Source organism: Phyllobates terribilis, unplaced genomic scaffold (genome assembly GCF_046119375.1).
Source record: "Phyllobates terribilis strain yellow unplaced genomic scaffold, ASM4611937v1 Scaffold_7__3_contigs__length_470593459, whole genome shotgun sequence".
In the NCBI taxonomy this organism is placed as follows: Eukaryota; Metazoa; Chordata; class Amphibia; order Anura; family Dendrobatidae; genus Phyllobates; species Phyllobates terribilis.
In genome coordinates, this window is record NW_027362767.1 from 73,652,967 (window position 1) to 73,671,557 (window position 18,591).

The following is an 18,591-nucleotide window of genomic DNA, read 5'->3' on the forward strand; positions in this document are numbered from 1 at the left end:
TGATGTAGCTACAAAGCGAGGACCAAAACCTATGCCTATGGATTTACAACGGGAGGTCATGAAAGCTCCTGTAGGTGCAATGTCAATGTCAATGCTCAATACTTTTGTTTATATAGTATATATTGTATTATTTCAGGTTGATGTTTTGATACCTATTACAATATTTCTGATCTGCACATCTACTTCTCCAGAATTCTGGGTTAAAGAAGAAAATAAAAGCAAAAAACAGTCTTGTAAACATCCTCCACAATCAAGTAAAGCAGCAGCGGCAGCGTATTAGGAGCACGGTCACTAGCTTATTGCTAAAGGGAATAATTATGTAGCAAAAGGGAACTAACATAAAATAATACTAATAATACAAAATAACACAACTCAGCAGCAGATTTCTTGACAAAAGGCACTAGAATGACAGGCTGTTCGAGGTATGCGGAATGTTTCTCCTTTCATACATGCTGCCAGCCGGAGGGGGTTTATTGCCGAGAATATGAGGAAAGTTACTGCCAGTTTCTACTGGTACTCATGTTTAAAAAGAAACTATGGAAACCAGGACTAGGATTATTAATTAAGTTTAAATTTGGAATGTCTCTGCCAAGGGCGCCTGTATGAATTCAATAATGCTACCTGTTGGGTTGTAATTTAATGTACTGTTTGTAACTTATTAGAATGCTGAACTATTCTTAAATTAACACATTGTTTCAATAATCTTATTAACATTTCTTTTATCCATAAGATTGGATTTAGCATATTTCAATACAGAGAGCCAATGTGCAGTTTTCTTTGTCTTGGTAATATATGCAATGTTTATTACCTGTGCCCTAAAAGGGGTTGTCTGTTTTACACAGACTTTTTTTTCTAGTATGCTTTAAAACTTGATTAGGCAATTTACTAATATATCTTTATTAGATGTTCTGGGTATTTTTTTTTATATTTTCTGAAGCCATGTAACCTTTTTAGCAAAGTGTTCTGTCCTGACTGCTTCTCCTGTCTGGAGCAAATGGAGGAAAGTGTGACTCGACACATTAATCAGCAACATTATTGTGCTTGTGTCGGTTCCAGATTTTTAGGAAACTAGCACAATATTTCATATCTTATGGCATGTCCCTCCTTGGCCATTTCCAGGATGGGAGCAGCATAAGGGGATTATGGCTTAAGAAAGTATCTTAAATTGAGAAAAAAAACTCTAAAAATACATATTGGCAAGTTTCCTAATATTTAGGTTTCTGGTAGATCTGAAAAAGTTATACTTGAAGTGGTTACCCCTTTAAATACTGGAGTGGCATTTTTCTATAGCTGACATGCAGCATAACATCCTATCACCAAAAATATCACGCAGTCCCCGGGAGAGCCATTGTATGCATACACCTGCAGGGACTAATGGAACTTCTGCACTAGATCTGCATAGAATTGAAGAGATGAGAAGAAATGAAAGAATAAATCTGAGTGGAATTGAATTCTACTAAAATTTTACCAAAATTTGCATTTGCCATAATGTGTATTTTTTTTTTTAATTTGCTTCCAGGTCGATTCAGCAAAATTCAGCTGCCATCAAAATGTTAAAATGTTAAAAAAAATTCCTTATACTCACCTCTCCGGCTCCTTCACGTCACCTGTCTGGTCATCGATGCAATGTCACGCAGGGTGTGGGGAAGACTTAGTGCAACACAGAGGAAAGAGGGAAAGGGAGCCCAGACACTAGGGCAAGGGGGGAGTGGAGACCTCTTAGTCTGGTCCAGTGTCACCCTGTGTCAACTACTGTCCCTATATTGGCTCTTCACCAATCGCCGCACGCGTGCCTTGCTCTATTTTCCCTGGCATATGGCTAAGGCTAGGGAAGGGAGGATATTGCCACTAAACTCTATAGACAACAGGAGTAGACAAACAGGGGGGGGATAGCTTAGCTTTAGGCGACTCCAGACAAATGCGCACACGGCCTCAAGCTCCAGAAGGAACGAAGTACTGCTCTTGCTAAGCCTCACAAGTAGTAATGAATATCGCCAGCACCTCCCTCTCAGACACACCAGGTATTTATACACTCAGGCCAGGGAGCTAATTAGCCAGAGAGAGGTAGCCACTGGGTCCTAGAGACAGCCAGCATCTAAGAAGATGTCTGTAATGCAAAACGTAGAGATTTTCTGCAACCAACTGCAGGGTGACTGTCTGTCACCTCTGACACACCTGTGACATGCATCTTCAGATTACCTCTGCTCGCGCTGAAGTCACTAGAAAGGTTATGGGCAAGCATGCAAAACCTTGTGGTGCCATGGCATGTGCCGTGAATTTTTGCTCACATGCGTAAAACCCACATCAAAACAGGAAGTCCTGGTCCATACATAAGAGGCCCAGGGACTTTAGCCTTAGCGGCAGCAATCTGATTGTGTGCCGAGATGAGCGGTAAGGTAGGTATAAGGATTTTTTTACTTTTCACATATTTTGTTTATTGATATATTTTAACTTCTATTTTTGTCATTTACTCATTATATAATTTGAGCTTTTTTAAGTTCATTTTACTTGGTTCCCTCTGTTTGTTTTTTCTTTTTGTTAGACATCGTGGGTGTGATTTTCCTTTTTCTAAATATTTTAGCTTAATTAATTTTCAAATTTTTGAAATGTCGCAAAATGTGAACCTAGCACACTAGTGGAGTGCAAAATCTGTCTAATTTATTTTGTATTGTTGATAAGAAAGGGCAACATTTTAAAGGGTCAAAAAGTAAGAATAAAAAAGACCATCTTTGATTTTGTGCAAATGCTATTCTGAAGAATTTGGTGAAAAAAAGTGACAATGAATACCAAAAGACAAAAAATAAAAGTCATGTAAAGAAAACCTGCAAATGATGGATTTGGATCACAGTGGAAATAACACAACCAGCCCAGTTGGAATGTTGTGATGTGATTACAGTAGTTCAAGGAAAAGAACAATGCCAATCACTGAGCCCATTCCAGACTTTTCCACTGGTATCGTCTCTTGAGGACTTCAAACATATCCATGTCCTCGTGTTGCTTACAAGTAATTTTTGGAGTCACCTAATTTCAAAATGGATTCAGTCATAGCAGCTGCCTTATATTGTATTTAAATAATGCAAAAGCTCCACTGGCCCTGAAAAGACGCTTTGAGGTCTCCTAGAACTAGATTCAACAACTTTCAAACCCTTTAAAACAAGCACAGCCTTAGTAATGTCAAAGTGACTTCACCATAGAAACGAATTGTAACAGCCCATTTAATAACAGCATACTGACAGAATTTTCATAATTGTTTTTAATTAAAAACAGTTTCAAATTATCCCTTTCTTAGTAATTTGTGATCAGGCAGACCATTCTGTACAGAACACTGACTCAAACTGATGGTGTCGCTGACAGAGGTAACATCATTGTGATGTAACTAAGATGAGTGTTGTAGCCCAAATAATACAAAGATATGCAAGACATTAAAGAAAAATAAAAAGTCAATCACCTTATTAAGTAATAAAAACTGTAAAAAGAGAACACGTTATTAAAGTAGTGAGACACAAGACAGAGGAAAGGCATGGGAGGGGGACACCTGAAAAAAAAAGCATCCAAGATGTATCCTACAAAATCATTATATACTCAGAAGACACTACTAAAGCAGGTGTGCAAAAACAGGCTTGCACAGTTATACATCATTTTTTGGTTGTATTATTTTTAATAAAATTCAACCCCTTCCCAGAAAATGTTGTAATAAGACATGCTAGGTAAGTACAAGTGCAAAAATCTAGCACCTGCAGAAGGGAGCTGTATTGGTGTGCACAGATGTAAAAGAGATGTGCAAAAAATAAAATTGTTTGCAACACTTTTCTTTTAGATAGTCACAGTTAGACATCTGGATTTTGGATCATTTTATTTTGTATTTTTAGAAAACAATCATTCTCTTTTCACAAAAAGGAATGCAGAAGAAATGCAAAAACTCAATACATTCGCATTTGACTAGCAAGAACACCATCTGTGACCAATATGGATTAAAGACAGGAGGCAGTTACAACCTCCTATAGTAATATGTAATAAGAAAACTGACCAGCACATCCTGAGTGTGAACAGGTGCCAGCTGCAGAAACTGCACAATATATATGAAAAGAAAGTGCAGCAGCTCTCCTTGACCTTGCACTCCTGCCATTTAACCAGCAGGTGATGTATATTCTATTCTACCAGCCCATTTAAATAGTAGGTGTTTTAGCCCAGAAGTGACATGTTTGTCCAGAGTTGTAGGCTTGTAGCCCAAGAGTGGCATTTATGCAGAGTAGTACCCATCAGACGGGAGGCCACCTTGCAGCGGTTGATGGGCACACATGAATTGGCCAATTTATGAGCTAAGAACCTCCATTTTTTGTAAGTAAAGCTTACTGAGTAATAACACAGTTTGGATCATATGTTTTTATTGTCTTTATGTATCTTAGCCATAATGGAGTGCTGCTGCGCTTTCTTTTAGATAGATACTGTAGATCAATAGAATACTATAGATAGATAGATAGATAGATAGATAAATAGATACTGTAGATAGATAGATAGATAGATAGATACTGTAGATAGATACTGTACATAGATAGATAGATACTGTATATAGAAAGAATACTATAGATAGATAGTGTAGATAGTATTCTATTGATAGATACTGTAGATCGATAGAATACTATAGATAGATAGAGTACTATAGATAGATAGATAGATAGATAGATAGATAGATAGATATATGGATAGATAGATAGATAGAATACGATAGATAGAATACGATAGATAGATAAATAGAATACTATAGATAGATAGAATACGATAGATAGATAGAATACGATAGATAGATAGATAGATAGATACTGTAGATAGATAGATAGATAGATAGATACTGTAGATAGATAGATAGATAGAATACTATAGATAGATACTATATATAGATATAGTTAGATAAATACTGTAGATAGATAGATATAGATAGACCCAGATACTCCACCCTGGATGTGTCCCTATCCCCATCCCCCCATTATTATACCAATTGCTTTGGCAATGCTAACATGTACTTAGTCCTGCCAATAAAGCCCATTTGATTGATTGATAGATAGATACTGTAAATAGATAGATATGGGGTGGATCAATGGAAAGATAGATACTATAGATAGATAGATAGATAGATAGATAGTACATAGATAGATAGATAGATACTATAGATAGATAGATATAGATAGATAACATATGACTATATGTGCAATTAAACATCGCTCATCATGATCGTCATGTGTTTAATTCTGTCGTCCAATATACTGTAGCGGAGTATGTCCATTAATAGACAGCCCATCCCAATATCATATTATAGCAGGATAATTTTTCCACTTGTACCGAAAATCACTTCTTTTCATATTGCATAATATTATCAATTTCCCTCGGCCATGTATCCATATGACCAGCACAGACAGAAACGTACAGAAAAATTGAATAATCCACCAATTTATCTCATATTCCAACATGGCCGCATCTCCTGACATGGTACCATGAATGATCATCATGAATATCGCACCCTCGGAGCGGCGATCACAGTGTAACCTGTCCTCTTACCAGGACACTGCACACGGCCGACACTGAGCCGCGAGCCGCAGTTTGCTCTACCCGCTGATCTCATCCCGGCCGCCGAGTAGCAGATGGCACTAATGCATTACTCTCAGATGGAAGAAGGGGGGCAGTCTTGTTTCAAGCAAATCTGTTCCTGGGCACAAATCCAAAATGCCCAGTAGGCAGCAGCTAAAAGGAAGTGCTTGCTTTTAGGTTTTTAAACTATATCCCTTAATCCTGGGTGATGATTGACAATTGTGATTTAAAGTACAAGTTGCCCCACTCTAATCCAGCAAGTTTTGATGTTATTTGTGTATTTAGCACGGGCTTTATTCAACTAAAACTAAATGGGAGCTTCTGCAATTGATGCCACATTTCATGGAGAGTCAGTCTATTTACAGATTACCGAATGCAATGAATCCATCTTTCTTTTCCTTGCAATTTAAAGATCCACTTCCAGCAGCCAAATGTACAATTAAAATGCTTTTTTGTATGTCAGTGGCATCAGAAGTAGGATGCTCTGAATGTAATTTAAAGCGCAGCGCGGTCCAGATCTATTCAATGTTATGTTAATCCTGAATTTATAAATGTAACATCCCTCTGCATCTCCATCTACTTGTGTCTAAAATGTAATAAAGCCCCAATGGTATGATTGTTTACGTGCCAAGAACCCTTACATTATACCTTCACAGAATGTCAGATACCTGCTGCAATGCATAACTAAATCGTAATCAGAATTTACCAAAAACTGTCCAACATGGCAGACATAGGAGACTAGAGGAATACCATTAGATACATTAATACTCATTAATCATATAATGATGGGGTTTATCGTATGCTAGTCAAACACTAATATATATCAATCATAAAACATAGCCATATCCATACTTGGCTGATATGCTGCACTTCATGGAAGAGCCCTGTTTAAAGAGATTAGATTTTTATTAAAAAAATGTTTCATCATTATTTCACAAATTTAAAAATAAATTTTAAAGTAATATATATTCAGAAAATGTCCTATTGTTTAAATCGTGATTTTTGTGTTAAATATATTTTTTAAAATCTTTTTGATAATTGTTTTTTTTCTTACATTTTCCATATCACTATCTTTATACAAAAATAAATTGGAAATCTTGCAATTTTCACTCGGACCACTAGACCTTATACTAAACCCCAGTTTCTGTTCTGTGAAACAGTCTCATCATAACAGACAGGACTGCAATGATATGTAATGTCTCCATTTACAGCAGATAACAGAGGATCCACCATTCACAATAGGTGATGTCACAGCTCACCTCCTCCTCCTTTACAATGAGTGATAATGACTCGCCCCCTGGGCCGTGGGGCACTCAGATCCGGGCAATAGGGGGAATGATGGGAGTAGTAGTGGCAACCCGGGTCCGTGGCTCAGGGTGGTCAGGCCAGTGGTAGTCCATTATGTGTTATTAATTATGTCCGACTACGCCACCCGTGGATTGCGGTTATTAGGAACCGCCGCTGCATGCAGACCGCTGGGGCTGATGAGGTGTGCAGCTAGGGTAGTGTGACTCCCCACGGGAAGAGTGCGGCCCCAGGGCAGTATAGTGGATGGTGGGAGTGATGGTAGTGAGAGTCCCAGTGATGATAGTGCTGGAGGAGCAAGGAGCACACAGACAACAGGTTGCAGTCCAGGGTCTTTACTAAACAGGTAAACTGACCCACAAACAGTCCCAGCTAGGAGGGGACCTGGATGTCTGAGAGCAACGGGGAAATTGGCTCTGGTCAGGGTGAGGGTGTAGGCCTACCGTGCTTTCTGCGCTCCTTCTGGCTATCTCCTCCTGATAGGGTAACAGCCCACGTTTCCGAGCTTTCCGTGTATTCTCGCCTGTATGGCCTGCGACGTGGGTTCCTTTCTGCTCCCAGCCTTGTACGGCTTTACTGGTCCCTTCGGTTGTGGCAGGACCTCCAGGCTTCTTAGGCCAAGGAAAGTACAGTCCCTTGCGAACTGGTTCTCTGCTGGGGGATGTGGAATCCTTCCAGCCTCAGACACCAAAGTCTGGTAAAGCTAAGTCTTTCTCTGCCAAGACAGGCTCTCTTCGCCTCTTGTCTCTGGCTTGTGGCTCTTCTCCTGCCACACTTCCTCTTAGGTTACAATGCAACTGTCTGTCCCTGCTCCACTCTGGGACACGTCTCAGTGCTGAGACAGGCAACCCAGTTCTCTCTAACCCTGTCCCCAGTACCAGCTTTTATAGGGGCAGCCTGCTCCCCCTACTGGCCTGAGACAGGAGGCATTGCATGCTAATGTTCCCCTAACCAGAGAACCTCCCCCTTGCTCTCAGACACAGCTTTATTACACTTGTGGCATCCAGGTAGGGTGACACATTCCCCCCTAGTGAAATTTAGTACTCCGGGACTAAACAATAAACAAAGACAATATGCATAACAATAAAACATTAATAGACAGACGGCGCACAAATTGAGTTCTTTAGGTCACAGTGTGGCCTGTGACCGGGTGTCCATATCACCAAAACAACGGGGAGCCTTAACCAGGTGGGGGTCTGTCCTACCCCAAGTCCTTCACAGTCTTAGTTCATTCCTGGGTTAGGCTCCGAACGCAGTCCATACAAGGTCCCGGTTATAAAAAGTCCATAACCTGTGAGTCCTTACGGTTGCTGCAAGAGACTGAAACACAGAATTACCGAACATGCATGTAACTTGGCAAACAATTCAACATTTGGCAACAAGGTTATTTACAATTTTTAGTACACTCTATATTCTCCAGCGAGCGGGTATCTGTCCCTTTGTGCTCCTGGTTGACCTACGTAGCCCACTGTCTGGTGGTGGACCAACCTGGCTTTCCCCACTAGCGTTAGGGGTACAGCTACCAGCTCGGTGTACAGGTAGGGCAGGCAGCTGTCTGCGGGTCCTTTGGCTTACCGCAGGCATGGCAGGCTCACTGTCAGCAGAGGGTTGACTCTCCTGGGCTGCTGGTACAGGCTCTTCTGCCTCTGGAACCGCTTGCTCCTCTTCACCTTCCGGCTCTGGTGTTTGTTGTTGCTGTGCCGGTTGCAGGAAATGCAGGACAGGTACCACTATAGCATCATTTATGCGAGTCCAGGACTGAGGGAACTCTCCGAGAATGGTGCTGATCATTTCTTCCTTGTCCTCTGCGGGTTCAAGGTCACTCTGATCCTCTTCTGCACTACGGAGTTGCTCGGGGCACCTTTTGAGGTGGTCTCTGGAGACGACACTAGTGGTTTCTCCTCCGTCCTTGGTGATTACGCACACCTTTGGGTTGTCGTGGTCAGACTGCAGTACGGTGTAGGGTTCCCTTTCCCACTGGTCGTCCAACTTATGTAGCCTTCTCTTCCGCTTTAGGACTTGCTCACCAGGTTCTAGGGGACTAACAGGGGCGTGTTGATTGAAGAGTCTTTCTTGCTTCTCTCTCACCTGGGCCAGGCTCTTCTCCACACTCTCCTGTACCTTCTTGTACTGCAGTTGCCTTTCCGTATCCCAGTCCGCATTCGGGGAGGTGTCCTCAGGTATTAGGACTCCCATCTCCAGGTCTACGGGCAGCTTACCCGGTCTGGCTCGCATCAGGTAAGCCGGGGTGCAGTTTGTAGCGTTCACCGGGATGTTGTTGTACATGTCTACCAGGTCCGGCAATTTTTCTGGCCACAGGCTGCGTTCCTCCAGGGGCAACGTCTTCAGGAGATCAATGACTATATTGTTCATCTTCTCACACATCCCGTTGGTTTGGGGGTGGTAAGGCGTTGTCCGAATCTTCTTACAGCCATAGAGGTTGCAGAACTCCTGGAAGATTTCAGCTTCAAACGCTGGACCCTGGTCTGTCAGGACCTGTTCCGGATACCCGTGTGGACGACAGAAATATTGCTGGAAGGCTCTGGCCGCTGTTTGGGCTGTCAAGTCCTTTACCGGGACCACCACTAGAAAACGGGAATAGTGGTCCACGATTGTCAGGGCGTAGATGTATCCTGACCGGCTTGGAGCCAATTTGACGTGGTCCAGAGCTACCAGCTCAAGAGGCTGCGTGGTGACGATGAGCCTCAAGGGTGTCTTCTGGCTGGTGCGGTCCTTCCTCCTCTTGTGACAAGGGCCACAGTCTCTGCACCACTTTTCTACTGCTCCTCTCATGCCGACCCAAAAGAACCTTCCTCTTAGTAGGAACTCCAGTTTCTTCCAACCGAAGTGTCCCGCTCTGTCATGGTAAGCTCCCAGCACCATAGCTGCATCTCGCCTTGGGACCACGACTTGCCAGGTCAGCTCGTGCGTCCGGTGGTTGACAATCCTTCTGCACAACTTGCCTTCGTAGAGGAACAGCTTGCTCTTCTCCTTCCATAGCTGCTTGGCTTCCTCTGGGGCATCTGGATCTAGGCGGGCGTCTTCCCGGGTCAGCAGATCTTTCACCAGGCGGACTGCAGGGTCACTATCTTGGGTCTCGGCCCAGCTGTGGTGAGGTAGGGGATTCATCATCACAGTTGTTAGATCCTCCTCCTTCACGCGGTGAGAGTGTTGAGCGGCTCCATACCGGTGAAACGCGGGGAGTTCTACCTCTTCCAGCTCTTCTGGGTCTTCGTCACCTTCAGGTAAGTGAGGCATTCTTGATAGGGCGTCCGTGTTGGCGTTGGTTTTGCCTGCCCGGTACTTGATCACGAAGTCATAGTTGGAGAGACGGGCCATCCACCGCTGTTCCAGGGCACCCAGTCTTGCATTGTCCAGGTGTGTCAACGGGTTGTTGTCCGTGTACACGGTGAACTTTACGGAGGCCAGGTAATGCTTGAAGCGTTCCGTCACGGCCCACACCACCGCCAATAATTCTAGCTTGAAGGAGCTGTAATTCTCCGGGTTCCTCTCGTTGGGCCTCAGCTTCCGGCTGGCGTATGCGATCACCCGTTCTCTGCCCTGTTGGTTTTGGGATAGTACGGCTCCCAGTCCCACATTACTGGCATCTGTGTGGAGAATGAAAGGCTGGCCATAATCAGGGTAGGCCAGGATCTCGTCCCCTGTGAGGGCCATCTTTAGCTGGCGGAAGGACTCCTCTTCCGGTTTATCCCACTTGAAGGGTGGCTTTTGACTTCGGGACTTAGACTGTCCGATCAGGAGGTCCTGCATAGGAGCTGCCATCTTAGTGAACCCGGGGATGAACCTTCGGTAGTAGCCTACCAACCCGAGAAACTGTCTCACCTCTTTGATGTTCGAGGGGCTTGGCCAGCTCTTGATTGCCGTGACCTTGTCAGGGTCGGGGGCCACTCCTTCCGCGCTTACCACGTGCCCTAGGTACTGGACCTTTGGTTACAGCAGGTGACACTTCGATGGTTTTACCTTCAGGCCATAGCCTGCCAGGGCTTCGAACACCTCGGCCAGGTGCTTTAGGTGGTCCTCGTAGGTCTTCGAATAGACGATCATGTTATCCAGGTAAAGGAGGACCGTCTCGAAGTTTCGGTGCCCTAGACAGCATTCCATCAGCCGCTGGAAGGTCCCTGGTGCGTTGCAGAGCCCGAAAGGCATACAGTTGAATTCGCTCAGTCCCATCGGGGTGGTGAAGGCGGTCTTCTCCTTGTCAGCCTCTGCCACAGGAACCTGCCAGTACCCGCTAGTAAGGTCCAAAGTAGAAAAGAAGTTAGCAGATTTTAGTGCGGCTAAAGACTCTTCTATTCTAGGCAGCGGATATGCGTCTTTGTGGGTGATACGGTTGATTTGTCTATAGTCCACGTACATTCTCATGGTGCCGTCTTTCTTTTTGACCAGAACCAAGGGGGCTGCCCAGGGGCTACAGCTGTCTCTAATGACCCCAGCTTCTTTCATCTCCCTTAGCATACCCTTGGCGTTCTGATAATGTGCAGGGGGTACAGGTCTGTGCCTCTCTTTTATTGGTGGGTGGCTCCCTGTGGGGATGTGGTGTTCTATCCCTTTTACTCTGCCGAAGTCTAGCGGGTGCTTACTAAAGACTCTCTCGTACTCCTGCACCACCCGGTAGACTCCTTGTTTTTGGTGCAGGGGAGTGGAGTCAGCACCCACGTGGAGTTTCTGGCACCAGTCCTGTTATGTTCTGCTACCAAAGCTAAGGAAAGAGAGGAGATCTGTCCCTACTATAAGACTCAGCTGAATCCCTACGATGTAACAGGGAACCTGATCCTGCGATCAGACCTGCTAAAGTCCTAATCTAGTCTGTACGAAGACCTATAGATGTGGGGAGGGAATCCCTACAAGTACTAAGGACTGGGAGGAATATGGGACACCTCCTAACAGAAATAGTAGCAGACAGACGAACAAACAAAATAGATAGAACATAGAGGTCCGTAGACCAAGCAAACTAACAGAGTTAGATACAGAGCACAGGCTAGCTAGAAAGTAGATATACAATGAAGTCCAGCAAAGCCAGAAGGGCGGAGCAGGATTAAATAGGCCAACAAAGTCATGTGACCAGCAAAGGAAAAAAAACCTAACAGCAAGGTTCTAACAGTACCCCCCCTTCTAAGAGGATCCTCAGGATCCCCTAGGACCAGGCTTATCAGGAAATCTCCTGTGAAACGCTCTGATAAGTCTGGACGCGGAAACATCATCTGACCTCACCCAAGAGTTATCCTCGGGTCCGAAACCTTTCCAGGCCACAAGATACTGCAAACTACCTCTATACCATCTAGAGTCAAGGATGCGAGAAATTTCATATTCCCCGTCCTCCACCACCGGAGGAACAGAGGCAGAGGCGTCACCATCCGACACAACAGCTTTTTTTAACAGAGAGACATGAAAGACCGGATTAATTCTCCAGGAGGTAGGAACCTCCAACCTAACAGCAGATTGGTTGACAACCTGAAGCACCTTAAAGGGCCCTACAAACTTGGGACCCAATTTCTTAGAAGGAATCCTCAACCGCAGATTCCTAGAGGACAACCAAACCATGTCACCAACAGCGAACAAAACCTCCTGTCGTTTCCTATCAAAGTAGTCTTTAGATTTTCTGTTGGCCTCCTGAAGATTACCACGCACATCCGTCCAAACTCTTTCCAAATCACCGGAAAAATTCTCCTCCTCAGGCACGGCAGATCCCAACTTGGAGAACGACCCAAACGACGGATGTCTCCCAGAACAACAAAAAAAAGGCGAACAACCAGCAGAAGAAGATGTATGATTGTTCAGAGCAAATTCGGCAAGTGGCAGAAACTCAGACCACCCCTCTTGATTGTCTGCCACAAAACAACGCAAGAACTGCTCAACATCCTGGTTTTTCCTTTCTGTCTGGCCATTAGATTCAGGATGATATCCGGACGAAAACGACAAATGAATTCCCAACCTGTCACAAAAGGCACGCCAAAAACGAGCCACGAACTGAGGACCCCTATCAGAAACAATGTCAGTAGGAACGCCATGAAGTCTGACAATTTCCTTGACAAAGGCCTTAGCGAGAGTTTTAGCGCAGGGCAGTTTGACGAAGGGAACCAAGTGACACATCTTGCTAAAACGGTCCACGACCACCCAGATGACAGTAAAACCCTCAGAGGGGGGAAGGTCAGTTATAAAGTCCATAGCCAAATGTGTCCAAGGAGCACTGGGGACCTCCAAAGGACAAAGCAACCCCGCAGCAGGAGTATGTGAGGACTTAGATCTAGCACATATAGTACATTGGCGCACCCACTTAATGACTTCCTTCTGCCATCCAGGCCACCAAAAACTGCGACCCACCAGTCTCTTGGTCTCAGAGATTCCGGGATGACCTGCCAACCGAGATTCGTGACACTCAACAAACAAATCTCTCCTAAAGGTCCCAGGCACAAACAACCTCCCATGAGGAGTGTTAGATGGGGCATTCTCCTGAGCTTTAAGAATCTCATCTTCCAAAACGGAGTCTAAAGCAGCTATCACAACACCTTCTTGTAAAATGTTTTCCTCTTTCTCAGCACCGACTATGGGAGAAAAACTGCGAGATAAGGCATCCGCCTTAACATTCTTAGTACCAGGGATGTAAGTAACGGAGAAATTAAACCGCGAGAAAAACAGTGCCCACCTAGCCTGACGGGCATTCAGGCGCTTGGCAGCATCAAGATATATCAGATTTTTATGATCCGTAAGAACCTGAACGGGAAATTCCGCACCTTCCAAGAAGTGGCGCCAGTGTTCAAATGCGAGTTTAATAGCCAATAATTCCCGATTACCAATATCGTAATTCAGTTCAGTCTCCGAAAATTTTTTTGAAAAAAAGGCACAGGGATGTAATCCATCCCCGTTATCCTGAGACAATACTGCGCCAACCCCCATAGAGGAAGCATCAACCTCAACCAAAAACGGCCTAGTAACATCAGGCTGCATAAGGATGGGAGCAGAGGTGAACCTCTCCTTGAGATACACAAAAGCTTCAATGGCCTCAGAAGTCCACTGAACCGCATCAGCACCTTTCCTGGTGAGATCAGTCAGAGGTTTGACAATACTAGAAAAATTTTTTATGAATTTTCTGTAGTAATTGGCGAAACCCAAAAACCTTTGTATCGATTTCAAACCAATAGGCCTAGGCCATTCCTGCACAGCCTGAACCTTAACCGGATCCATCTCAAAACCTTTGCTGGAGATAATGTAGCCCAAAAAACTAATTCTCTGTACAGCGAACTCACATTTCTCCAGCTTAGCAAAAAGCGAATTGTCCATTAATAACTGTAATACCTCACGCACGCTCCGCCAGTGAGACTCCAGATCTGGCGAATAAATCAAAATGTCATCCAAATACACAACCACATTTTTACCGATCAAAGGTCTAAGGATGTCATTAATCAGATTCTGAAAAAATGCAGGAGCATTAGTAAGACCAAAAGGCATAACCAGATTCTCAAAATGACCCACAGGAGTGTTAAAAGCAGTCTTCCATTCATCACCCTCCTTCATGCGCAACAGATTGTATGCCCCCTTAAGGTCAATTTTAGAGAACCACTTGGCCCCCAATAACTGGTTAAACAGATCAGGAATCAATGGCAGTGGGTAAGGATTGCGTACCGTAATTTTGTTAATCTCACGAAAATCCAGACAAGGACGTAAACCGCCGTCCTTTTTTTTTACAAAAAAAAATCCAACCGCCACAGGAGACTTAGAGGGCCTAATGTGACCGGCGGCCAAACTTGTCTGTATGTATTCCTCCAAAGCCTTCCTCTCAGGAATAGTAAGGTTAAATAAACGACTTTTAGGAAGAGTCGCTCCAGGGACAAATTCAATAGAACAATCATAGTCTCTATGGGGAGGCAAAACCTGCGATTCCTTCTCAGAAAAAACTCTCCAAAAATCCTGAATAGGAACAGGCAATTCTCCCCTATCCAAAGCTGCAATACGCCCATTACAACACTTGTCATAACATTTATGGCTCCAGGATTTAATTTCACTGGTAGACCAATCCAGTACAGGATTGTGAAATTTTAACCAGGGCAAACCCAATATTACTGGAGAAGGCAAGTTATTCAACACTACCAAATCCAATTTCTCATGGTGAACACCATTAATAGTGAGAGGAAATTCACTGACCTTGAGAGTAATATTCTTCAAAGGGGAGCCATCCACAGAAACCACAGCAATGGGGGATGATAAAGGTTCAGGTTTTAAATTGAGTTTTTCCACGAATCCCCCATCAATTACATTCAGTGTAGACCCGCAATCAACAAACACCCGAAATTCCATTAATTTTTTCTGAGCAATCGTGGAAGCAGCTAAAAATATACCCTTGGAATTTAAACAGGCAATACGGGCGTGACTGACCATTTTTTTTTCTTTCTTCATCCGAAGCTCACAGCCTTTAATCAAATGACCAGATTTTCCACAATAGAAGCACAAGCCTTCCGAAAAACGACGGTCTTTTTCTTGAGAGCGAGGTGCCACCGATCCAATCTCCATCGGTTCACCACTGTTAGTACACACATTATCATAACCAGAAACTGACATAGCAGAGGATTTGCTCTCATTAACCCTAGCACGCAGTCTTCTATCCACCCGTATAGCTAATTGCATAGCCTGTTGCAAATCCTCAGGTGTAGGATAAGCAATTAGCAGGTCTTTAACCCTTTCACTGAGCCCAGCAAGAAATAGACTTTTCAGAGCAGAATCGTTCCACCCTGTTTGAGTAGACCAACGACGAAAATGTGTACAATATTTTTCCACATTACCCGATCCTTGTTTTAGACGTCTCAACTCAGTCTCAGCTGATGCGACACGGTCAGGATCATCATATAATAGTCCCAAAGCAGAAAAAAAACTATCCACTGATCTGAAGCATGAATCACTAGGTTGCAAAGAAAAGGCCCACTCCTGAGGCTCTTTGCGCAAAAGTGACATTATGAACCCTACGCGCTGGGATTCATCCCCAGAGGACTTAGGTCTCAAACGAAAATACAATAAGCAAGCATTTTTAAATGAAAAAAATTCTCGGTGTTCACCAAAAAATAAATCCGGCAAACATACCTTAGGCTCCAAGAAATGTGCTCCAGGACAGTTACTCACGTGCTGACGGAGTTCGGCCACCTCCAGAGAGAGTCCCTGCAGGCGATGAGCCAAATCCTGAACCGACACCATGATGGAACAGAAAAATCTTTCCTTAGAGAATTTGCAGGCTGGACTTACTGTTATGTTCTGCTACCAAAGCTAAGGAAAGAGAGGAGATCTGTCCCTACTATAAGACTCAGCTGAATCCCTACGATGTAACAGGGAACCTGATCCTGCGATCAGACCTGCTAAAGTCCTAATCTAGTCTGTACGAAGACCTATAGATGTGGGGAGGGAATCCCTACAAGTACTAAGGACTGGGAGGAATATGGGACACCTCCTAACAGAAATAGTAGCAGACAGACGAACAAACAAAATAGATAGAACATAGAGGTCCGTAGACCAAGCAAACTAACAGAGTTAGATACAGAGCACAGGCTAGCTAGAAAGTAGATATACAATGAAGTCCAGCAAAGCCAGAAGGGCGGAGCAGGATTAAATAGGCCAACAAAGTCATGTGACCAGCAAAGGAAAAAAAACCTAACAGCAAGGTTCTAACAAGTCCTCCTTTTGTTTCTGGGAGCCATTACCCTCCGCCTGAGGAGATGGAGGCAAGGGTTCCACGGCCCTGATAGCTTGGTGTTCGACAACAAACAGTTTGGCGAGTGTAGCGTACCTGGGTAAGTGTACTTCCCTCTCCCCAATGTTGAGGATGCGGACGGGCACCCTCCCATGACGGACATCAACCACCCCCCGGGCTGTCAAAATGGTGGGCCTGCTGTCTGAGTACACGGGTTCTACCATGGCTTGGTAGTCTCTACCTCTCAACCCGATTGCAGTCCGACACCAGATCATCATTTCACTTTTGGGAGGCATGGAAATGGGGAATGGATCACTGAGTCTTACGCTACCGATCTCACCACCAGACAGTTCTACCTGCTGCCGTCTCATCAGGGCTTTTATCTCCTTGTTGAGGACTCTCTGTTGGCTGGAACTAGCATTCACCGCCACCTGTTGTAGAATTACAATTACTTCTGAAAGACAATTTTCAATTATGTTAGTACCCACAGTTATTTTAGGGTGACTTTCATGACGGTCAATGTCCACAATAATCACTCCCTGTGCTGGCAGTTCAACTTTACCAATTTTAATGGTCATCTCCTTGAACCCCATCTGCGGCACGGGTAAGCCATTACTGGCAATGATGCTCAAGTTACTGTCTGGATACCGTGTGATATCAGCATCAGTCCAATACTGCTTAAAAAGTACATAAGGGATTGTGGTTACTTGCGAACCAGTATCCAGCAAGGCACTCATGGGGATACCGTCCAGCACCACGGGTAAAACCGGGCGCCCCCCAACGTACTTATCACGCCAATTATAAGGGCCTGGTGATCTTATGCCTGGGGGTCGGCCCTCTGCCCCAGGTTGGACCCGTTTAAATTACAGTACCTGGAAATGTGTCCGGGCTGGTTGCATCGACGGCAAATGGGCTGTCCATCCTCTGCGTAGCGGTCTGTGGGCCTCCCTCGGAACGACGGGATCCGCCTCTGTCGACGCCACGGGACATCCTCCGGACTTGAAGCCAGCTCGATGGGTCTTGATGGGTCCACTTGCAACGCCTGGACGGTCCTGGTCAACGCCGTGACGCTCCTGGTCAGCTCCTGGACTTGGTGGTGCAGGTCTTTCGACGGGGCTTGGTTCAGGGCCTGTGCATCAGCCCCCACGGGATCCATAGAGGAGGGCGCCGCCTCCTGGTGGTTGGTGATAGCAGGGCGCCGGGGTTTTATAGCGCCACTGGTTGCAGATTCACGGAGCACCCTTATGGCCCTGTCCTTAAATTGGGCAAAGGTCAGGTCGGGGTTCTGGAAGAACACGAGGCGCAGTTGGGCCCTGTGGGCGCTAGACAGCAGACCTTCTATGAATTGTTCTGTTAGCAGCTTATCCGTTTCCTGCACACTGCCTGGGTCAGTTTGTTGAATAGCCCTCAGGGCTTCCTGCAGATTTAGGGCATAGTCTCTGATGCTGTCCTGTGCCCGCTGCTTACATCCATAGAACCTCATTTTAATCTCAGCGGAGGTACGTGTATCAAAGGTACCCCGCAGCCGGGCCAGAATACCCTTCACAGTCCCTTTCTCCTCAATGGGCCATGATTTTACCTCCCTTTGGGCTGCGCCAATTAACTGCCCTGTCAATATGCTGACCTTCTGCTCCTCTGTCAGGGGGTAAACGTGGAACAAACTGTATAGCCTTTCCTTGAAGTCAGTTAGGGCATGGGGCTCCCCTGAGTATTTGGGCAGCCAGGCCGCTCCAGGGATGTAGGGCAGGGAAAATGGCATCACCGCTGCTGCAGCTGCGTTGGTGGTAGTGGGCGACTCTGTATCCGACATCTTCCTCCCCCCTAGTTAAGCGTGGCCTACCTTCCAACGATCCTCTTCTGTAGGCCGCGGCTCCGCTGCTGCTGCTATGGACGAGGACCTGGCGTCGCGTCCTGATGACGTCAGCGTCGCTCTCTCTCCCTTCCAGGACCTTGCGCAGCGTCGGTGCGTGGGGCGGAGCTTCGGATCGGTTTTGACGTCCACGCCCCTCTTC